The following is a 20,900-nucleotide window of genomic DNA, read 5'->3' as shown; positions in this document are numbered from 1 at the left end:
TTATAGGAGAAGAGCTTTGAAAACATGAATTAATTTTATGATGCATCTTCTCTGCTCCTCATCATTCCATCCTCATAAGGAGAAAAGCACATATGTGAGCGTATGTAAAAGCGATCACAACCGCTCTACACCACGACTTCTTTTAACCTTAGGTAAATGTTTCAGAAGTTCCAGAGCTGAACGACTCCAAAATCAAATTTACAACTTCCCTTCCTCAAAGCCAAAGGAAGCGGGGAAGCCTTTAAAAGCTGTTTGACAGCATAAAATACTTCAGCTCGTCTTAGGCCATATTACAGGAGGTAATTTTGACTGCAAGTTGTTTCAGCCATACTATTTGTTAGAACATATAATATTACAGTTGCGTGTGTAAGTGGTTAATAACTGAAGGTGAGCCCATTAAAGATAGCAACACACATCACATGTTAAGAACACATCCCTTCAAGATGTTATTAATGATCACAAACACATTGCTGGAGGTATTGTCTGTAGGTGTAGGTAACTAATTGCCCTCCAGGACTAAGTCTTTCAATTTTAAAGCAGTTGATCAATTGTTAGCATTCCTTTATAAGCCCTGTGCAAGCAGAACCTCAATATTCAATGTTACCAAGCTCTAGATGACAAATACCCACTGTAAGCATCGATTCTGCAGAGGCTCGCAAGGGTACAACACGAATTGTTGAATTTTTGTGACTCAAAATTGCTGTGATAGCAACGTGAACTGCACAGTAGAGTCCTCAGAGTGGGTGCCTTCATAAGAAATGTACATTTAAGAAGAGCATCGAACGCCGAAGTATGCGGCTTAGGTCTCACTGTGATCATAAATCATAAATCACTGTGATTCTATGTGATTTAAAACAAACAAGGCAGCGAGAGAACATCTCCCAGCTTGTCTCTGTTCAACTACATGCGCCTATCTGAAATACCCGCTGTTACCAGCCAAAGCCATTGCTAATAAGATAGAAGCTTTATAGCCGCACTAATAAATGTTGAATAAATTTTGCCGTCTCTCTTCAAATTTGTGATTAATTACAGCGAGCAGAGCCTACGGCTGGGAACGAGAGCAGTGATTTCTCAGCTATGTGCTAATTTATCCATCTGTACGAAATCTGTGGCAACATTCGCACTCCCGGGCATCCACGCAGTGAAGTGGGAACGCGGATGGACAGATGGATGAAGGAAGGACCCACAGCCCTGCCCCAAGAGAAGCTGATGCTCATAGACTAAACCCTCCAGTCGCTGCTTGGAGCAAGCGGGACTTCAGGACCTTGGGCCGTGCAAAGCTCTTTTAATTTAAATATATTAAGTCAAGAACACTGTGAGCATCACCGATGCTTTATCATATTCAAGCCTAACATCTGTCCAGATCTGGTTTTGTCCCCTGGCTATGCCGCTAGTTTTAGGGACATTAATACTGCAGTTTTCTGGAGAGCAGAACATATACGGTGTGTCAAGGGAATGTTGTTTCATTCCAACTAACGCGTTGTGCTGCTGGTTTTTCTTGTTAAGGTGGTTGGGTCACATAGACCGGCTGCCTAAAATCCATCTCAGTAGAGTATGGAGACCCCCCATAGATTCCAGTACATCCAGTACATCTGCAAGTTCCAGCTGTCAAGAAGTCACTGGATAAACTGGGGAGGAAAAGACAATGCTGTGACTTCACGGCTGTCTCAGCCCTTTCAAACGACAGCAAAAGGAAGATACGGATTTTGTCTCAGCCGCAGGGATCAAACATAATCTCATACTTTGGATGGCGAGACCTTTTGAAAGGGTAACAGAGAACCTGATGACTTTCCGTAGACTTTGGCCTTCCGGGCTAATGCGCCTTTGAAGGAGAATCTGATTTCGTAATCAGAGCCGGTTCTAATAACAATGTGGGACTATATATTGTATCACCCTCCTTTAAATCCTTCATTGTCTCCATGGACACAAACTGAACTTCCCAAACCCCAAATCTGTGCTTTCACAAGAAAGATACAAGGGCATATTTACAAAACTGCATTAACTCCCATCGAGAACCAGAGATAAAAGCCTTGCCAGCACAACACAAGGCAGTTTAACGAGCGTTCGCTCATCGATTTCAAGGTTACCGGCATTCGGGGGGTGCTGCATTTCTACATATCTTCATTTCTCAGGAAAGTAGGTGGATCCACGCAGATATTAACAGCGGTTACCACTTTGTGATCAAAACTAACTTCAGATTATGTTAAAAAAGCATTAATCTGATTCTTGCCGTTTCCTGGCAGCGCCCGCAGCAATCGTGACGTCCGCGTTTACAGTAAATCTGGGCCCGCTCTCCTCCTAATCTAAAACTGATGGGCAGCATTATTTTTAGTTTAACCTTGGTATTTTGCTCAAAGGAATGCAAATGTCATCGCTAAAGGAGAAAGGCAAAAATAAAGAGAGAGACAGAAATAACAACTCGGCGGAAAATTAAAGCATGGAGTTGATTATGACCCCAGCAATTAGATACACACAGGTCGCTGATCTTCAGGTGCCTGGGTTCTAATGTCACAAAAGCAATGTTTTTAACTCTCCCATAATGAAGCCTTAATGTTCCAGCAGGAATCCGCAAGGTAGACACTAAAAGCAAACTATATTTTCCTTACCTAGGTGTTAAATCTACTACTAGAATACTATTATTTCATTTATTTCCTTCCTCCCTTCCCCTTCACTCGCTACACGATAAGTATTTGCTTCCAGTTCCAGCACAGAAGCGACCAAGTTCATTTTGCAACAGCAAATCCACTACCCTGGATCGTTATGAACACCAATGTCAATTCAGGTATCAGGCCAGGATATACATATTATATTCATAATTCTGATCACACTTGATTACCATTGTATTGTAAAAATAAATAAGCTCTGTTCTCCCATTGGCCTCACCCCCAAATTTCACAAAGAAAACCCAAACATTTTTCCTCCTTAATTGAGAATGTCGCCTTTTTTTCCAATGGAAATGTAATAAACCCCATGTTTTGTTGAGTGCAGAGAGTGCTCCGGTGTGTGCACAAGGGAGATTCTCGTGTGAAAGTCAATTCTGTCTGGCTTCTAGGAATTCCACGGGGATAAAAACACAAAGACCTATAGGCGGCCTCAGGCTTGTAGGGGGTGGGATGGATCCTGAGGTCATAAGAGCATCACAAAGGGTGTCAGGGACAGAAAACCCCTCTGGTTCTGGTTGGTAAAGCACAGCACCAACATCCGTGCTGCGAGAAAAGTGCTGGATAGGGACACAGAAACCAGCTTTTGCATCCGCCTGAGCTCTACATACAGACAGGGGTGACGTTTCTAACTCGTGTTTTCAGTCTCCAGCTCTCAATTCTCTTTCACTTACCCAATTCTCCAACTGGGAAATCACCGTCGCTTACTGCAAATGTAGCAAAGGGTTTGTCTCGTGTCTGGATCGAATGATTTTGGCCATTTCTTTCCCTTTCCCTCTGCATCCATAAGCCATAAACTCCACCGCCCCGTTAATGCGGCTCCTCAATCCACAGGCAGGAAAGTTCACTGAAAATAGCAGACAAGAGGAATTTAATCCTTTCAACTCCACTCGTGTCAGGAGCTTACAAGTGCCCACTCCACCCTTTACCTGCTCAGCCATCAGAAATCAGGATCTCTCTAAAGTGGACAAATCCAGTCAACCAAGGAGTTGTCCCCTCCAGTCCTAATCTCAAGACCTTCTCTATCCCAGTTCTCTCATGTAAGGGGACACCACTTCTCACCGGCGTTCCACACGTGCTCTCCTTCCACACATTGTGCTTGACCATTACCTACATAAGCTACATTTGATCTACACTCTGTTTTCCTATGCAGAACGCTACATCTCTTCCCCAGCTCATTTCATAATTCTGAATCCTAATTCATCCCCATCCTCTGGGAAGAATGCATTTTTTGCAATACCTATGTTGTAACTTTCTAGAGCACATGCTTCTAATTTGAGCATTATTTTCCAAAGCTCCTAGCACTTAACCACAAAAGTTCTTCATTTCTTTCCCTTTTTATTCTCCGTTTAATCCATCCTCTTATTTTATGCTTTGGATCATCTTTATATCCTACATTTTGGCCTCTAGTATAAAAGCTTTTTGTTTTAACTAAGTACTTCAAACCCACAGAGAAGTATAAAAAGCAAACTGGGGGATTTAGACAGAACTGCCCTTTCCTCTCCTCATTGACTTCCTGATTTTCACCCCCAAATTTTCAAGTAGAAGAGAAACTTCTGTAGAATTCTACCAATTTTAAACCAGCAGCGGAGGTATTGGAGGCTACAGACATTTTGCCACCAACCACAAGTTGGGTTTGACATTCTTTACCATCCGTGTTGCTCACACGGGGGATGTCGAGTGAAAAATTGGTCGTTTATTTGAAAGCATCTGCTTCGAGGGGATGGGACAGCGGAGGAGCAGCAAGCGCAGGGTTTTACTCCAGCTGTCCCAAAGCAATTCTATCCGTACTCAATTACGGAGCAATTTCCACCTGTACTAAATTATGGAGCAATTCCTACCCCCTTCACACAAGGGTTTATGATTAGGGACACAGCAGCTCTGGTTGGAGACTCTGTAGTGCCCAGGAGGCACTAAATAACTACACAAGAGTGTATGATACCCCAAAATGTTTGGTTTACCACGCTGCCTGATATTCAGGCCTAGGCCAGTCCTACACTCAGTGCATCCCGTCAATCCCAAAGCAAAGAGGGGGTTTTCTTGCTCCAGCACAAGGAAGATGGCCCAGTAAAGCCTGCAGTAAACCAGCTACTTTAGGCTCGGACACACCTTGCTAAGCCTTAAGCTGGGACAAAAGCCTGTGCGGAGATGACGCGGCTCCCCAGCCAAACACGTCCTGTGGAACCAGGGCTCTACAGACTCATACAAGATCAATATTGGCCATATTTGTGCCTTCAGGGCACAGGTTTCCATCCGCAGCAGTGAGAGTATTTGCTTTCTCTTCGGGGGGAGAAATAAAAAAGGGCAAACAAACCCCAGAACAATAAAGCAAATGATTTATGGCATACTTTAGCTGGCTTCAAATAACAAACACGACCCCATTCGTACGAATACGATTCCCTCTCCAAGTTAAGCATTGCCCTAGTATGGAAATCACAACAAGATGGAGACTCCTGGACCTGTGGATTTATGCTCAGACCTGCATTTGGCTGCTCCGCAGTTTAAGATGTGATTTCAGCACTGGAACTTGAGCTCCCAGCTGAGCTATCGATGCACAAGCAGCCGTTGAAGAGCCATGGGCCAGAAGGTAACAATTCCCCGAAACTTTCTGGTACAAAACAGTTGTTTGGACGAACCGTGGAACAGCCTGGCCAGAGGGTTCGCAGAACCCTCCTCCTCTTACACAAGCTCTTTCTTTTCAAGCTTGTCACTTTATTTGTTGTCATAGTAAGAACTCAAAGCTACAAGCTCTGAGTCAGACAGCTTATTAATAACAAGTGAAGGACAGTACGGCACAGATTTCATTAGGTAGACTCTGTTTAGCAAACAAAATAAGATGCCAGGGTCCCAGAGGGCATATCCAGACCATGCTGGAGCATATAGATCCCCCTGCATCACTGCAGGGAACCTCAGCTCATACCCAAGCAATGTTTGACTCCAGTGTGCACAGGAACGGACATTCCCTTGGCATTGGTGTCCTGATTATGAGGCTGGGAACCACCTGCAGATCAACCTTAACCTGCGTTTTTTGGCATCAACAGCGAGATGCTACCTGAAAGTGGAATAAACTGCTTACACTAACTTAGGAAAAAGTGGCCAACCAAACGACACAGAAGTCTAAATACACCTTTATCTTCCTCACAGTTGGAGGAGAGAACTCCTGGGACCCAAGGCACAAGAGATGTACTAAGCAGAGTTTACTCCAGGCTAGGGCTACAAACAGGATGATGTGTACACAGTGGGAGCGGAGCACGTTGGAAAGCCTGACCTCCACTGAGATGCCCCAAAGGACCTACATCTTCCTAAAAATCATTGTCTTAACCCCCACTGGGACTGTTAAATAATGAACGGAACAGTGCTGGTGTCAGACTGGCATCTCAACAGCTCCAGGGCAAAGCCAGCACTGCCAAGACCCTCAGAAGCGATCCTGGGTTATGATGGTTTGTAGGATTATGAGATTTGGGGAAAGGATGGGGCTTTGCAGACTGAAAACATCTACAGAAGTCAGCTTGGTGGAACAAGATCCTACATCGGCCACTGCTGAACTGGTACCACCACGTCAGTTCTTGGTATTTTCCACTAAATCACCTACCGATCTTTAAACCTGCGACTACAGGGTCCTGCGTGGAAGCTCTACCTTGATATCTGGGTTGCTATTTTGGTTTTGGCCCCTGTCACAGCAAACGCTCCTGTTCCGTACATTTCTCACCATCAATTATCGCGAACGATAACGTGTATTTCGTGAAATCTCGGCCCTGTTGTTACCAGAATCCACTCACGCAAGAGCTTGGGGGTAGAGGAGGAGGCTTCATCTGGCACTATCCTGTCAGGGATTTAATCTTTGGATACAGTGCATTAGATGGATTAGAGCAAAGACGCAGGCTATCCGTATTTTTAAAGCCAAATGACCTTTAACAACGAGAAATAATAAGAGGAAAAAACGTGAACCCTGACAAATTCATAACTACAGCGCAGGGGAAAGGAATGTATTCTTTTAACATATGAAAAAACATTGCGCGTGACACGTCTATTTTCTTTTCAGTCCCGTAGCTGTTATGAATTATATACAGCATATTTAGCCGGCGTTTGTTCTTGTGCCGTTTTGTGTGCGGGGGCACTTTGGCCATTCTACATTTTTGCTTTATCATTGGTCAAGGAATTGTAGGAAATACCGTTTGCTTTGTCTCTCCACAATCCCACTGTTCCTCTCCTACCGATACAGCGAGAGCTCAGAGATAAGAGCCCCAAACCCATTTATCACGCAGCTTAAAGGAAAATGGCATTTTGAATTATCACACAAAACTCCCAGGGAGATGAGATGTTATAAATATTCCCCGTAGCCCTCCGGATGACTTAGGAAGGAAACAATCGGGTTTGCCAACTTCCAGTCCCCAACTCCAACCATCTCTGTTATGGTGACAATGAAAACAAGAGGTCACGGCTCGCACGGCAGCGGTTTAGCGCGGCTGGGGATGGGCAGGGTGTCTTGTCCCTCGGTATTATCATTTCGGGATGCAGATGAAAGGGACCGGGCTGAGAAAGGTCACTCCATCCTCCAAGCAAAAGCAAATGTGTGCGCTACCTCATCTCCAAGCGCAATCGCAAAAACAATGGCAGATGTCAGCAAACAGCTCAAAAACTCACGGAATCCAGCAAATACCAAAAAAAAGCAACAATAATAACAAATTCCTTTCACTATGGAAAAGTTACCCCCAGCGTCTCTAATGAAAAAATCCCATCCGTCTGTGAAATTTGCCAGCATATTCATAAAACACTGTTTATTTTTAGTCAGTTGACAGCTTTCTTTTCTTTATATTTTCCTCATTCAGCCACAGGGCACATACCCAAGCTGAAGTTTTAGTTAGAGGGAAAAAGGCAAACAAGACAAGGGGAAGAGGTTCCCCAATGTCAGAGAAGGGAGAGCAAGGGCCCTCCTGCAGCCTCCCAATGGAGGGCCCCAAGTCCTCAAAAAGCAGATTACTTTGCTCCTAAAGATCCCGTTTGCCTCCCCAGGCTCTGCAGTGCTGGACGGGTCTGGGATAAGGGTTGCAAGACACATTCATGGGGCTTTTTATCCAGATGTAACTGGTGCTGGAGTAAGACGGAGATGAGACAAAGCCACAGCCACCCCGGTGTGAGAACACAGAGAATTCATAGATCTACCACTAGAAGGAAATATCTACTGCTACTCAGGTCAGAGAAAAGACTCATCTCCTTTTGAGCCCTCCAGTATTAAAAGTGGGTATCATGGCTTTCAGATATACCTGAACATGATGCTTTTCCCCCTGAACGCTCCCGGAGAAGTTTGGATTCCCTTTGAGTCGGTGCAAGAGGCTCCATCACTTTGTTCAGAGGTTGCCCCATTGGCTCTTCCTCCTTTTCACACAGGAACATCCGATGAAGACACTGAAGACAAAGGTGTTTTCTGCTTTTCTTGAGAGCAATGCATTTGGCTCCCTCCTGTGGGCACCAGCGTCGCTCATCTCCCTAAACATCTGATTGAAACAAGACAATAATACCGGTTAACGCAGCAGCCGAATCCACCCTTCCCCTGGCAGAGCCCTGCGCTCGCTCGGCCAGCAAACATTTTCCTAAGCTTAATTCTTACCAGCAATGCCATAGAAACGTGCAAACAGCAGATTTAAAACAAGAGAACTGTGCAGGAACAGACCAAAGGGTGTAAAAACTGCTGTTTAAAAGCTGAGAGGTGGCTCAATGCTCTATTGCTGGTGAACGCAGGTAAACAGTTCACCAGCTTCAAGTTTTAGCGTGTTTTCTATTATCATTTCTATTCTCAGTGCGACTTTGACAATACTTTCCAGGATTATTTCCCATGCAGGACCCAACTACTAAATGGAATAAACTCAAGAAGTCTTAAATCTTTGTTTGTTAGCTGTCCTTACTTAAGCAAAAAAAACAGGAATATGCACAAGTTTTTCAGAACCCAGCCTGGATATTGTTGATGTGGGTCCGGGCCAACACCACCAGCTCTTCTGGGAAAGGCAGCTCCTCTCCCCAGAACCAGAGATCAACATTTCTGTCCTGTTCTTTCTATGAAAACATGCCACAGAGCAAAAATTCTAGGCCACTACAAGGCTAATGTATCACGCAAACCATAAGAAAACAACAACTTAATACTGCCTCTGTACTGCTTAATCCTTCAAAATGTTCATTTTTTCCAGGATTCAGTGCTGGAGCTGTTTTAGTAGCCAGTGAGCTTCTTGGCAAGCATCAAAATGATGAGTGTGCAGGTAACGTTTGCTGTGTGATTTATCCAGCTTCAGGCTTCTCCGGAGTCACCTCCAAACCGCATCCCTCTGCTGCTATGTCAGTAATTTGTTACAGGAGAATAAGTGTGCCCAGTCCCAGAGTCGTGCTTTCTGTAGCCACAAAGGGAATTTGGGCCGTATATAAGATATAATCAGTACTGGGTTTTGGAAGATTTTGCTTAGAAGAATCATTGCCTAGACTTAGATAGCTTACACCGTTTGACGTTCTAGGATATCTGAATGAGGCTGGGAATCACTGAATCCCAGAATGTCAGGGGTTGGAAGGGCCCTGGAAAGCTCATCCAGTGCAATCCCCCATGGAGCAGGAACACCCAGCTGAGGTTCCACAGGAAGGTGTCCAGGCGGGTTTGAATGTCTGCAGAGGAGGAGACTCCACAACCTCCCTGGGCAGCCTGGGCCAGGCTCTGACACCCTCACCAGGGAGAAGTTTCTTCTCAAATCTAAGTGGAACCTCTCGTGTTCCAGGTTGCACCCATTGCCCCTTGTCCTGTCACTGGTTGTCACCCAGAAGAGCCTGGCTCCATCCTCCTGACACTGCCCCTTTCCATATTGATCCCCAGGAATGAGTCTTCCCTCAGCCTCCTCTTCTCCAAGCTCAAGAGCCCCAGCTCCCTTCAGAGCGCCACAACCTTCCAGAATGCGAAATGCAACAGCATTTCATGGAGGTTTTATGTGACATCTTGGATAGCATGAAAAAAACCAACCAAGTTAATGCTCTGCCGGGTCACCAGTCACTCAGGCTGTGAATTACGGACTCCAAGGACTCCTGTACAGCTACAACCCAGCCGGACCCCTCGAGACCTTCACCTCCTCAAGGCCAAGTTTGTGCAGGTCCCTCGTGTCCAGGCAGAGAACCACGGCAGCTTCCCTGGGCCAGGGCTTCAACCACCTCCACCAAGCTGGCACGGCTGGGCCGGACACGTGACGAATGAGTAACTCACGAGTATGCACAGGTAGTGATTTACCGTCTGGAATATCGCTGGAGGGGAGCGTGGAGCTTTCAAGTAAAGAGCCGGGTGACTCACGTTCTCGGTATTTGTTTTCTTGCGCTGCCTCTGCTCCCCGTTCCCCACGCACCATCACCAGTGAGACGGCTGAACTTTCTCTTTCCAGTAGTTTTAAAATTAACCAGCGAGCCTCAGTCACAGTGTGGGTCACAAGTGTCTCTTTGTGCAGGTAGAGTCAAGTAGCGCTGCAGCAAACACTCCAGGCAATGTCCTCGGGTCACTTGCACCGATTTCAAGAGTTGTGCTGCCTGATGCCAGCCAAGGATCTGTCCCTACACAACAGTCAGTTCTTTCATACGGGTGGGGACAAGCACAAGAACACAACATCAATTTAAGTGTTCTGGGTGTATAGGAATTGGTAAGAGAATGATATCCACCCCCTTGATTTAAAAACAGCACTTGGACAACAAGCAAGAAAGAAGCCAAATTAATATCCCTCCTGAAACCCAGAGCTGGTTCCTCCCTTGCAAAGATGCCCTGAAGCATAAGCAGTGTCCCTGGGGTGGATTCCTCAGCCTCTCTCCATGGCAGAAGAGTTCTCTCGACGACACCACCACGTTTCAGAGAACTGTTGGTGTCCGAAATGAGGGTCACAGCGCCACATCCTTAGTTTCTAGTATCTATGTCTGACTCCACAGCCATTTTCAGCTCTCAAGTGTCTCTTCTCTTTGAAACAAGAAGTCAGAAGGACTCACGCGGTGATGCAGCTGGTGTTCTGTACCCTTCACTTTCGAGCTCTATCACTATAATAATGAGCAGCCAAAGTTACATTATTTTTTTAACACAGAACTATCAAGAGTCACTGAAGAGTAACTGAATAAGGTTATAGGAATGCTTATCTATGAACATCAGTCTCCTCAAGGCTCTTGTAAAGAGATCGTGTTCTCATTGAAGCCAGTATCTGGGGGAAGAGAGAACAGACTGAATACAAAATGAAAACAGACTTTCCCCAGATGTGGCAGATGCGGCTTCCAGTTCTCGCTGGAAACTGAAGCTATTTTGGAACACCATCCTTTATTTATGGCATTTATTATTTATCGCATTTCTCTGGCGCGTGTAGAACAAGCAGAAAAGCTCCTTCAGATGCAGCTCGCTCCAGCGAGCTCTGGATGGCAGCAACACACAACGCAGCGGCATCGGCCCCAGGGCCGCAGGTGTGAAATCGCATCCCCAGTACTGGGACAGGGACACAACTCACCCACTTTACACATACGTTACTCACTGCACTTCCAATGCAAGGCTGTGTGGGCCAGCCCCATACCCACATCGCACAGGCACGATCCTACAAAGATAAAGGGATTTTCAAGGCACCTCTGACAGTATGAGCTCCAAGTGCCACCTTCCCACCACATCCCCTGTCCCCAACCCACCAAACAAATCAGAACAGTAACACGCAGGGGTCTTGTCCTATAATCACACAGGCTCAAATAGAATATCCTTTGCTTTAACAGCCTCCGTCCCTCAAGGCAGTCAAACCCAACACAGAATTTGATATTAAATGTGCTTTCCACCTGTTTTTCAAACGTACTTCAACTGCTGCTGGGATAATGAGAAATCAGCAGTTTTCTATTTAGCTCACATCACAAACACCAGGTAATAAAACTGAGCAGGAAATGAAATAAAAGTAATGTCTCCAATGAGGATACACTCCTGTTACACTCTGACAAAGGTCAAATCAAAGCTCTCTCATATGCTTAGGTTGCTTCAAGGTAAAACCCACTCTCCACAAAACCAGTTAAGCTCTGCTCTTATGTAAGGGTCAAAATTTTGACCTTAGCAAATGAATCCATCAATCCCTGCTTGAAATATCTCAGTGAGAAGTGACCTTTTAATGCACTTTAAACCTTCCTCGGTAACGTGAAACCCAGGAGCACACGAGAGGAAGCTCACCCAACATCAGCTGTACCTGCCGAGTTCTCCAAATGCAGCAGGTCCCAAGCTCTCACAACAAGTGGGACTTTTGGAACAGACCTGATTCACTTGTCTCTAAACCCGAGGGCACAAATCTCACTTTCGGTGTTGACTCATCTCCGAGTCAACGGAAATGTCACCACAGACCCGAGTAGGTGCTACCACCTTCTGGTTGGCAGGATTTCTGCAGATCATTCTCAGAAGTCTTAGTTCAAGCCGAGAGTCCCTTTTGCATCTTCTCCCCCATCTCTCCTGACCATGTTTAGTAGTCATAGAGTGTTTCCCGGTGCTTCCTTTCTATTCTTTCTTTATTTCAAGAGGTAACACCTGCAGGTTTTAGTGTCAGGAGTTTCTTGTTGAAGTACAGAGGGATGATAAATAAGAGAATTACATGTACTGAACCTCTTTCCTGCTACTGCGACAGGAAAAGCGAAGGCAGTTGTAAGATACCCAAATGAGGCAACAGGAGACAATTGCCTAAGAAGTGGGGAGGGGAAAGTAAACAAGATTCTTCATGCTATAATAACCGTTGGCTTCAAAAGGGGACTAAAAGACCTATTCAAAACACAATTCCTTGTCGCCATTCAAGGGGAACGCAGCAGGTGTAACGGGGACGCGGCAGCTGCTGTCCCTTGTTCTCCGTGTCACCGCGGGTCATCCTGCCCAGGCCGCTGGGACATGGATGGATCAGTGGGTTTGACTCTGCAGGTATGAGAATGCAAACAGACAGACACAACTTAGAAAGGTTAAGTACAATTCAAGCCTCCTTTCCCCTCCGTAAGGTCTTCCATTGGATTTTTCAGACACGAATTCCTACACATTATTTGGCCTGAGTGCTTTGATGACGCAAATATAAAGTCATTTGCTTATAACAACTGAACGGCGTTAATCAGCAATGTGAAACCTGGCAAAGGACGGACTGACCGACTGTTCAGCAATAAATCCTTATCTTAAGTACCTTTAAAAATGTTTAGAGCTATAGAGAATAGGGACCTGACTTTATTCACGCTCTTTAATCACTTTCTGCTTTGCCTCTGTTTTGCTTTGCCATGGTACATATTGAACAAAATCATATATATAAGCAGAAAGCTGCAGTCGGGAGCACCTTTCAAAATACTCTCAATAATTTAGAGGCTAAATTTCAGTTTTGCAAAACCGTCCGTCTCTGAAGTGCTTGAATATCAGCAAAATTCCCAAACAGCAACAGTTTCTCTATGGTGAGATTTCAATTCCCTGCCAGAACCTTTGGAAGGAAATATGCATCTAATGAGACTCTAATTAGTGCAAATAACAATGACGTGGCAGAGATCTCATAGCCTGGATTTTTGGCAAGCGCTGCTATTGCAGAAATCTGCCTTCATGGCATTCACCAACAGGACAGACCTTCTGAAACGTGCTGAATAGATTTCAGCTTTCTACAATAACATCTCCTAAGGATTAGATGGGGTATAATTCAAATCGGGAGCTGCGGATGTTTATAATGTACGCTACATTCCATGCCCGGAATAATTTCCCATCAAATTTCATTCGGACAGGGCAATTTACTGAATAAATTGCAGAATAAACAGAGCTGTTTGGATAAGCTGTTATCTTGGCAGTTGTCTCGGTGACCTGGCTCTCCAGTTCTTCCTCCCATCAGACACCGCCTGCCAGGATGAGTTCTTATCCATAAGAATCCATTGAAGGCTGTTGTAATGAAAGAGGCCTCTAGAACAGCTACAAACCTGGTGAGCTCCAGGATCTCCAGGTGATATTTCCGCCCTAAGCAGCCTAAAAAGGATAAGGAGCAGAGCATCTCACCCCAGGGCTGTTCTGGCTGTGTTCGTGGGGTTCACTGCCATTATTTACCCCCCAAATGCCACCGCAAGCGCACGGTTTTCTCACACACCACACAGGAAAGCTTTTGTTTAAATTCTGTGGGTATTGATAGAGATATTGGACACCAAGAGCATTTTGCATGGTGCATTAGAGCACCCATTCTAAGAAGAGGGTTGTCTTTTCCTCGGGACAAAGGTGGGGTGCCAGAGTACAGGATTATATAGAATTAGCTGGTGACAGCAACAAAAAGCAGATTTGGTGGGATTAAAGGCAGACGACTATGGCCCTGGGCTCTCCCACTGCCCACCCCTGTTCCCGCACGGTCAATGAATAACGGCACAGAAAGCCAACTCGCCATTCACCTTGGACCTGGTGCCTCGAAGCAGCGATGTCCTGGGAGCTCTGTTTGAACCAGATGCTTCACACCAAACCCATTCCCTCGGCAGTCATTAAAATCCTCCAAAAACAGAAAACAGAGATGTTTAGAGTCACATGTGAGCTACCTAGCTGGCTTCCGCAGGAAGAAATGCGACGTTCGGTATATAAATCCTAGCATCTTTTCAAAATACGGATATAAATCACTGGTTCTTTCATAAAACTGGGTGCCTTTAACATGAATAAAGATTGTAGAGTTTTTAAATTCCATTCTTTACTTTGTTCTAAGCTGACAAAAGTCCTTAAAAGTTACAGTGTTCATTTAGTAGAATACCTGGGAATTGTATCCCCAAACACTTTGTTCCTGAAACCCTGCAATGTTTCCTTCCTATTAATTCTGTTATACTGCTTTATGGTCCTAGTAAGCTTGAAAATGCTGCAAAATCAGCCTTTCTTGGGGCATCCTGGCACTTTTTGCACTGAAATTATTATGGTCAGGATGCTCAGAAGGGATAAAAAGAGTTTCCCCAAAGTTTTATGAAACTTTAAAACAAAAAGCCTGGCTCCACATCGGTATCTTAGGAAGCTTCCAAGGCTACTACGCCCTTCCCAATTTTTACGATTGAAAACAAAAAGAGAAAAAGAACCCCAGGACATTAATTTTCCCGGCATTGGAGCAGAGGTCAAAAATACCTACCAGACTTATTTTAAGCAAAGAACTTGGAAATGTTTAACTAAAGCCACTAGAGAAATTGCCACACACACAAAAGCGGCGATTACACGGGGTATTTACTCCAAGATTTTGTAATCTCTGGGCCTGTGCATGTTCTCCTCCTCTCTTATCTACAAATCAAGACTCTACATCTATTATAACACAATGAAGACTCGGGTGAGGGGCCACATGTTCAAATACACCGAATTTAAGTGGTTTGTTTTAATATTTCTTCCTGCATTTGTGCACGAATCTGAGCCCATAGTTCTACATCTGAAGGCTGTGATAGCAACCTGAATTAGAAATGGACTGCAAGTGCTGGATGTTCACCTTTGGCAGCACAAAACCACTAAATTAATCAGTTTAGGGACAGCTGGTGACACGTAGGGAACGGGTTTATCTCTTGTGGAAAATGCAGGAGTCGTTCTCCCATTACTTCTTTAAAATGATATAAATTTAAAGCCATCACCCCCTTCAAATGGAGTTGGGCCAGTGGAAAGGGAATTGCTGAGGTCTTATCTCTCATTTATATTAATGCTTTAATGCCTGCATTTGAACACGATTAGCAAATAGCCAGTTATCTCTGCCACTATTTGCTCACCTAAATAATTGCTAACAGCAATTAATATAGTGCAGGGATCTGGGGAATCTTTACTGATATTATCGGAGCCTTGAATAAACAAGGTGAGGAAGAGCGGTAGCTTATTTAAAGTCAAGCAAAGCCAAGAGCTGTGATAATACAAGGAAAGATCACCAGGACAAGAGCCACTCTGTGGGCATTGCCTGCAACTTTGGAACATGAAATATTTCATATATAGTATTTCATATATATAGTATTTCCTACAGTGCTGGTGAGACGCGCCAAGCTGGAGCGGACGTTGCTGCTGTTTGCTGCCTTCACTCTGAAATAGCTTATTAAGTCTGGTTTTCTACCGTATTTTTCATCGTCTTGTGAGGATTAAAACAAACGAAGGTCCGGATCGGCAGCTCAAAAACAGCCAGCTCATAAATGTATTCTGTAAAGCTGCCTAGTTTTCAATTAAATGCATTTGGAAGTTTATTTTACTTAATTTTCTGAATTTTACCTTTCGCAGGTAATAATTTGAACAAACCTTTTCTATTTAATGTACCTGCGTACGTTTGGGTTGGCGCTCAGCAAATGTACCCTTCAAACAGGATGGCTAAAAACTTCTCCCGGACAAATGCCATTTTAAAGCAGCCTTTTCTTTGCCGCCAACTAAAATACCCGAACAGGCCAAAAGTCGCACGGAAACCAGGAAAAGGTGGTAAATAAGTCGGAGCTGAATGACACCAATTAAAGCCTGGCTGTGGTCCAGCTTATAACGCCAAATAAAAGCGGGGCAGTACATTTTGGATTCACCAATGTTTACCCACGGACGGGCTGGGACATGGAACCTGTTGCCTGTTTGGAGATGTGGTTGTGGAGAGAAAACACAAGGTTTTGCAATCAGCCACCAAAATTGCCATTCCCAGAGTTGGCTCCTGTCTCTTGGAGCCCTCCAGTAGCTCATGGCTTGGCATCTTTAGAGCAACAACCTATTATACTATATGGCAGATACAGTTTGAATTCCCGACACCAAATTCCTTCATCCCCCTCACCATTTTGCCCTATTTAGCAGGTAAAATCCTGCTGCAGGGCAATAAATGTGCAGTAAGCACAGCCCCTAGAGCAGGATGAAACCAGAAGTCACCTCCGCATGGGAATCGCAACCAGTTCCCCATCATCTGACTTGATGGGGCAGGTACATACCTGGGACAGATGAAACTCGAGAAGTTGTGGGGTTTGTCTCATGGTCTCAGAGCTGTTTTTTGTTTTGCTTTCTGGCCGATCTGGATCTGGAATTGTTCCACCACAGGGCCTCTGGCTTATCTGATGGAGGACAATAGTGCGTGGAGTGAGCAAACAGCTGCTGGGTTTGCTTTTGTTCCCTCCGGGCTTCGCTCCCTGCTCGTCCTTAGAGGAGAAAACCCACAAAAATGAGTCCCTGATTGTGAGCTGGAACACACGGATTAATCGCTTTGTATAGAGCTGGATTTGGGGTTCGGGAACCCTCCGTGATCAAATCACTGAGGCTCTGCTCATTTATACCCAGTCGAAGACTACTCTCAATTTTTATTTTATTTATTATTACTTTTATACTTTAGGAATAGCTTGTTCTGAGCTGCTCAGAAGCAACACAGCACCATTAATTGCTGCTTCATTGGAGACAAAACTGAGACTTCGAAGATGTGAAGCTGGTGCTTTATGCCACCACAGACTCCCTGCGAGACCCCGAGTCCTTAGTCCCGAGCTCTGCAAAGCACCACATCTGTAAAGCGGGATTAAAACCACGCTTTAACTCACCTTTTGTCTCTTGTTGGCTTGCAGCCTCTTGGGAAAAGGGAAAGGCTCAGATCAGGACTCAGGACTGTCAACTCCGAGCATTCAGAACCACCAGTCAGGCCTAAAAATATAATGAAGAGACCAGGAGATTAAGAAAATAAAACCATTAGAGTTCTTTTTATTTGCTTTCTCAGATTCACATTGCTCGGGTTTGTGTTTTCAAGCATCTCTCTACATCCTCAAGACCTAGAAAACTCCTTTTTATTTAAAATAATAATAAAACTAAGCAAAAACTGAGAGTGAACTATTCACATGACTGCAGGGATCAAGACTTTAAGGAAAGCGACAAACAAAACCTGCGTGTTGGAGGGCAGAATAGTCAAAAGCTACTGAAAATGAACAGCAAACCCCACACGGCTTCGGGGCAGCAAACTGGGCCAAACCCAACTCTCAGGCTCCAGCAGTTTTTAACTGCTGTAAAAACCAGGATCTTTACATCCTATATCACACAAGGATGTTAATTGGGGTGCGGAAGGTACCACAGCACCCTGATATAGACACAACGGTACCCGTGGGGTTGTTTTCCTCAAGCTGAAGCACCTTTACTGGCCAAAGCACGGCCTGGCCGGTGGGCAGACTGGTCCACACTGGGAGCTCTTTGTCCGTAACTACATCAAGTAGTTATAACTGTAGTTAGAAGTAGTTATAACTACATCAACGCCAGGAAAATCTTCCTTTTGCAGAGGTCGCTCGGGTTGGACAGTCGCTGCTTTGTTCGTGCTCTTGCCTCAAGCGCAGCAGTAAGGTGACTCAATGGAATGTTTTCAATGTGTGTGGGAAGCAACTGGAGTCTATGGGGCTGCAGACACCGTCATCCAGGTCAAATAGTTCTGCTTTCCCTTTCTTGTTTGCCACAAAGAAAATAAAAAGCTGTGTGTCCTGCCAGCTCTCTCCGAATTCCCCGTGGAGGAAAGAATGGAGCTGAAAGGTCTGATTGTGGCAGAGCCAGCAGGTGCAAACTCTATGGAGCACGCGGGGATGAAGGAGGTAGAGGATGGGCAGGGATGAGGTTCAGTGTGCGGAGGCCGGTGCTGCGGATCCATCCTTTGTCATGCACACACGTTGCCTTGCACAGCTCTGCCACAGCTTTGAGTGGTTCCTCCCCCATCCTAAAACCCGGGTTTAAGAACTGAACCGCTCTTTGCCTTTGTACAGAGCAAGCGGAGCCCAGATGGCCTCCAGCCAGCAGAGGCTTGTGCTGGACACCACGTCATAACCCGCACGATTCCCCCGTCCCTTGGCAAAACTGAGCCAGCCCTCACCTACCATGACTCTAAATAATACAAATACCAATACCTTCAAAAAAAAAAAAAAGCAACTAAGCCCACAGTGTTTAATTCACAATGATGTGCATTGTCACTGCTGCCGCGCAGATGGAGAACATTAAACAGCTTGTACCTGTGCACACAATTGCACAACACGCGGCGCAGGCAGAAATGGGGTTGCATGTGTTTTCTGAGGGGATTAACCTTCAAAAAATCACCTTAATCGTGTCGAGAAGTTACGAGAAGTTAGTAGCTCTTGAGAAATGTATCAGAAGGGCCTGCACCTTCAATTAACTACCTACAGTCTGCACCAGATTGCTATGCACATACATTACACTGACGCAGGAGAATTAAGCAAAATGCAGCTAACGAAGAGGGATACAGCAGGAAGATGAAGTAACCATTATTTGTCCTGCATTTCAAGAAAAGGGAAGGAAGGAACATGCTTGTAACACACCATATATGTCCACAATCTTCTCCAAGGCAAAAAGGGCGACACAGATGTAAAAAAGTTGGTGATGAGGTTTCATTAGTCAGAATCGGATGACAGTCGTGATCTGATTAAAGCCACACTAAAAATAACTCATCTGGTGCTTGCTAAGTTCCTTTCAATCACAGTTCAGGTGAAAGCAGTTTCCTTTATATTAAACCTTGGCAGTACAAATATAGCTGAGTGCTGCACATAAGCTGAGGAGCAACAACTACTGGGTAGAAGGGGGGTGACTTTTCCAAACACTCTGAATAGGTCTAAAGCAGCAGATTATTATATCCTTCAAGAGAAACCCAGAAAATAAGAAGGATAAAACGGAGGGAAAGAAGGATAATTCACTGTGGGAATGTGTGAGACAACAGAGGCAAGCACAAGAAAAAGCCTTACGTAAGGAGCAGGTTTTAAAGAGGAACTGCAGAGCTGATCCAGGGGCCCTGGAAGGCAATAGAAGCTCTTCTGTTGAGTTTGATGGGTTTGGATCAGCTCTGGAAACGGAGGGGAAGGGCCAGGCGGGTTGTGGGGAGCCTGGAATGCAGCTGGGAACGGCCGGAGGAAGCAACCAGGAGCGCAGGGCTGGAACGCAGATGCAGGAGCCGCACGGTTGTGTTTGTACGTCCGAGAAAACCTGCAGGCTGGGTCGGGCTGAGGCTTGGGGAGCAGAAAATGGGGATGGAAGGCGGGATGGGATTCGAGCTGAACGCACAGACCCAGGGCTGGGGTGAAATGGCACATTCCTTCCCCATTGGGGTCCCGGGGGCCGCAGGACGCGGAGGATTCGCCACGGGCAGAGCTGCTGTTTGCTGAACCTGTCCCGGTCAGATGGGGGAAGCAGAAGGGAATGAATGGAGATACATGGAAGAACAAAATTGTATCTGTCAACCACATCGGTTACACCACCTACGTCTGGAGCAGTTACACAAGTGCTATTGCTGTTGTGGATGAATATACACGTATTGCAGTGCAGGGGAAACAGGTCCCTACATCATTTACACGCTCCTGAAAATCCCTGTTAGGTGCATCAGCAGCAGTGCAAACCTGGTTCAGGACAAGGCAGAAGCAGAAACGTGATCTGAACCCTGATTTTCGCTGAGCCCAGTCTAGTGCCCCATACACAACTATCATTTCACTTTTAATACTCAGTTTAATCTCACACAGGCAGGATTTGTTCAGACCCTCAGCGCTGGAGTGATTTTCACCTTTTTCTGCATCCCTTTAATGAAGCAAATAGCACTTGAGTTAAAAATACCAATATTCTAGTTATTAAATGTTGAGATCAACTTGTCATCCCGTTTTACCCCCCTATGAGTAATAAAACCACTCACGTAGCTGTTGCACAACTGTTCGAGGGTTTCAAAGGGCCAGAAGCGGCTTTTCCGTCAGTTTGTATCAGACCATTACGGAATCGCTGGAGCGAGGGCAGAAACATCCGATGCTTCTCAACTCACAAAAGGAAATTACATCCAATCCCCTTTCAAGTCCACCCAAGACCTTTAGCACATCACATTTCCCTCTTCATGCCAGATTTTGCTGGGATGTCTTGTCTATTCATAAAGTTTTCAAAGCACAGGTTATTAAGAACGTTACCTTAGGAGGTTGGTGGGGTCAGGACATGGTTTTCAAGAGAGAATGAGTGGAGATAAACGCCTGGATAGCAGCCACTCGTCTTTAAAAGCAGTTGTTCAGTTATTTTTCTTAATTATTTTTGAAAGGCAAAGATGTAAGCCAAGAATGCACCGCTTATTTCCATTCATATAACATTTAAAGAGCAAGCTTCATCTTCACAGGACTAAAAAGACCCCGAGGTAAATGAAATGGTCTCCGATGAGCACTGGGCAGGGATATGGCCAAAGCTTTCAGAATGAATTCCTTGCCCCAAGTGCTATTTCATAACCTGGGATGGTGACACGGTTTGCTGTGCTATGTGACCACTTTAGCATAGATTTTTAGACTATTATGAGACAAATCTCC

The 20,900-nt window shown here is 45.2% G+C and overlaps 1 long non-coding RNA gene across 2 annotated transcripts in view; it reads right to left on the bottom strand.

Moving 5' to 3' along the window:
- The window catches only part of LOC136112069 (uncharacterized), a 92,030-nt gene that overhangs the window by 48,889 nt on the left and 22,241 nt on the right, over positions 1 to 20,900 (bottom strand). For both annotated transcript variants that reach the window (XR_011735850.1, XR_010652796.2), the window contains exons 3-7: positions 17,139 to 17,238; positions 16,545 to 16,748; positions 14,049 to 14,143; positions 7,925 to 8,155; positions 3,335 to 3,507 (exon numbers count right to left, since the gene is read on the bottom strand). This is a non-coding gene — a long non-coding RNA (uncharacterized lncRNA). The remainder of the gene's footprint in view (positions 1 to 3,334; positions 3,508 to 7,924; positions 8,156 to 14,048; positions 14,144 to 16,544; positions 16,749 to 17,138; positions 17,239 to 20,900) is intronic.

Source organism: Patagioenas fasciata, chromosome 26, assembly GCF_037038585.1.
Source record: "Patagioenas fasciata isolate bPatFas1 chromosome 26, bPatFas1.hap1, whole genome shotgun sequence".
Classification (NCBI taxonomy): domain Eukaryota; kingdom Metazoa; phylum Chordata; class Aves; order Columbiformes; family Columbidae; genus Patagioenas; species Patagioenas fasciata.
Note: the sequence above shows the minus strand (reverse complement) of the source record. Positions and strands in the feature narration are given on the sequence as shown.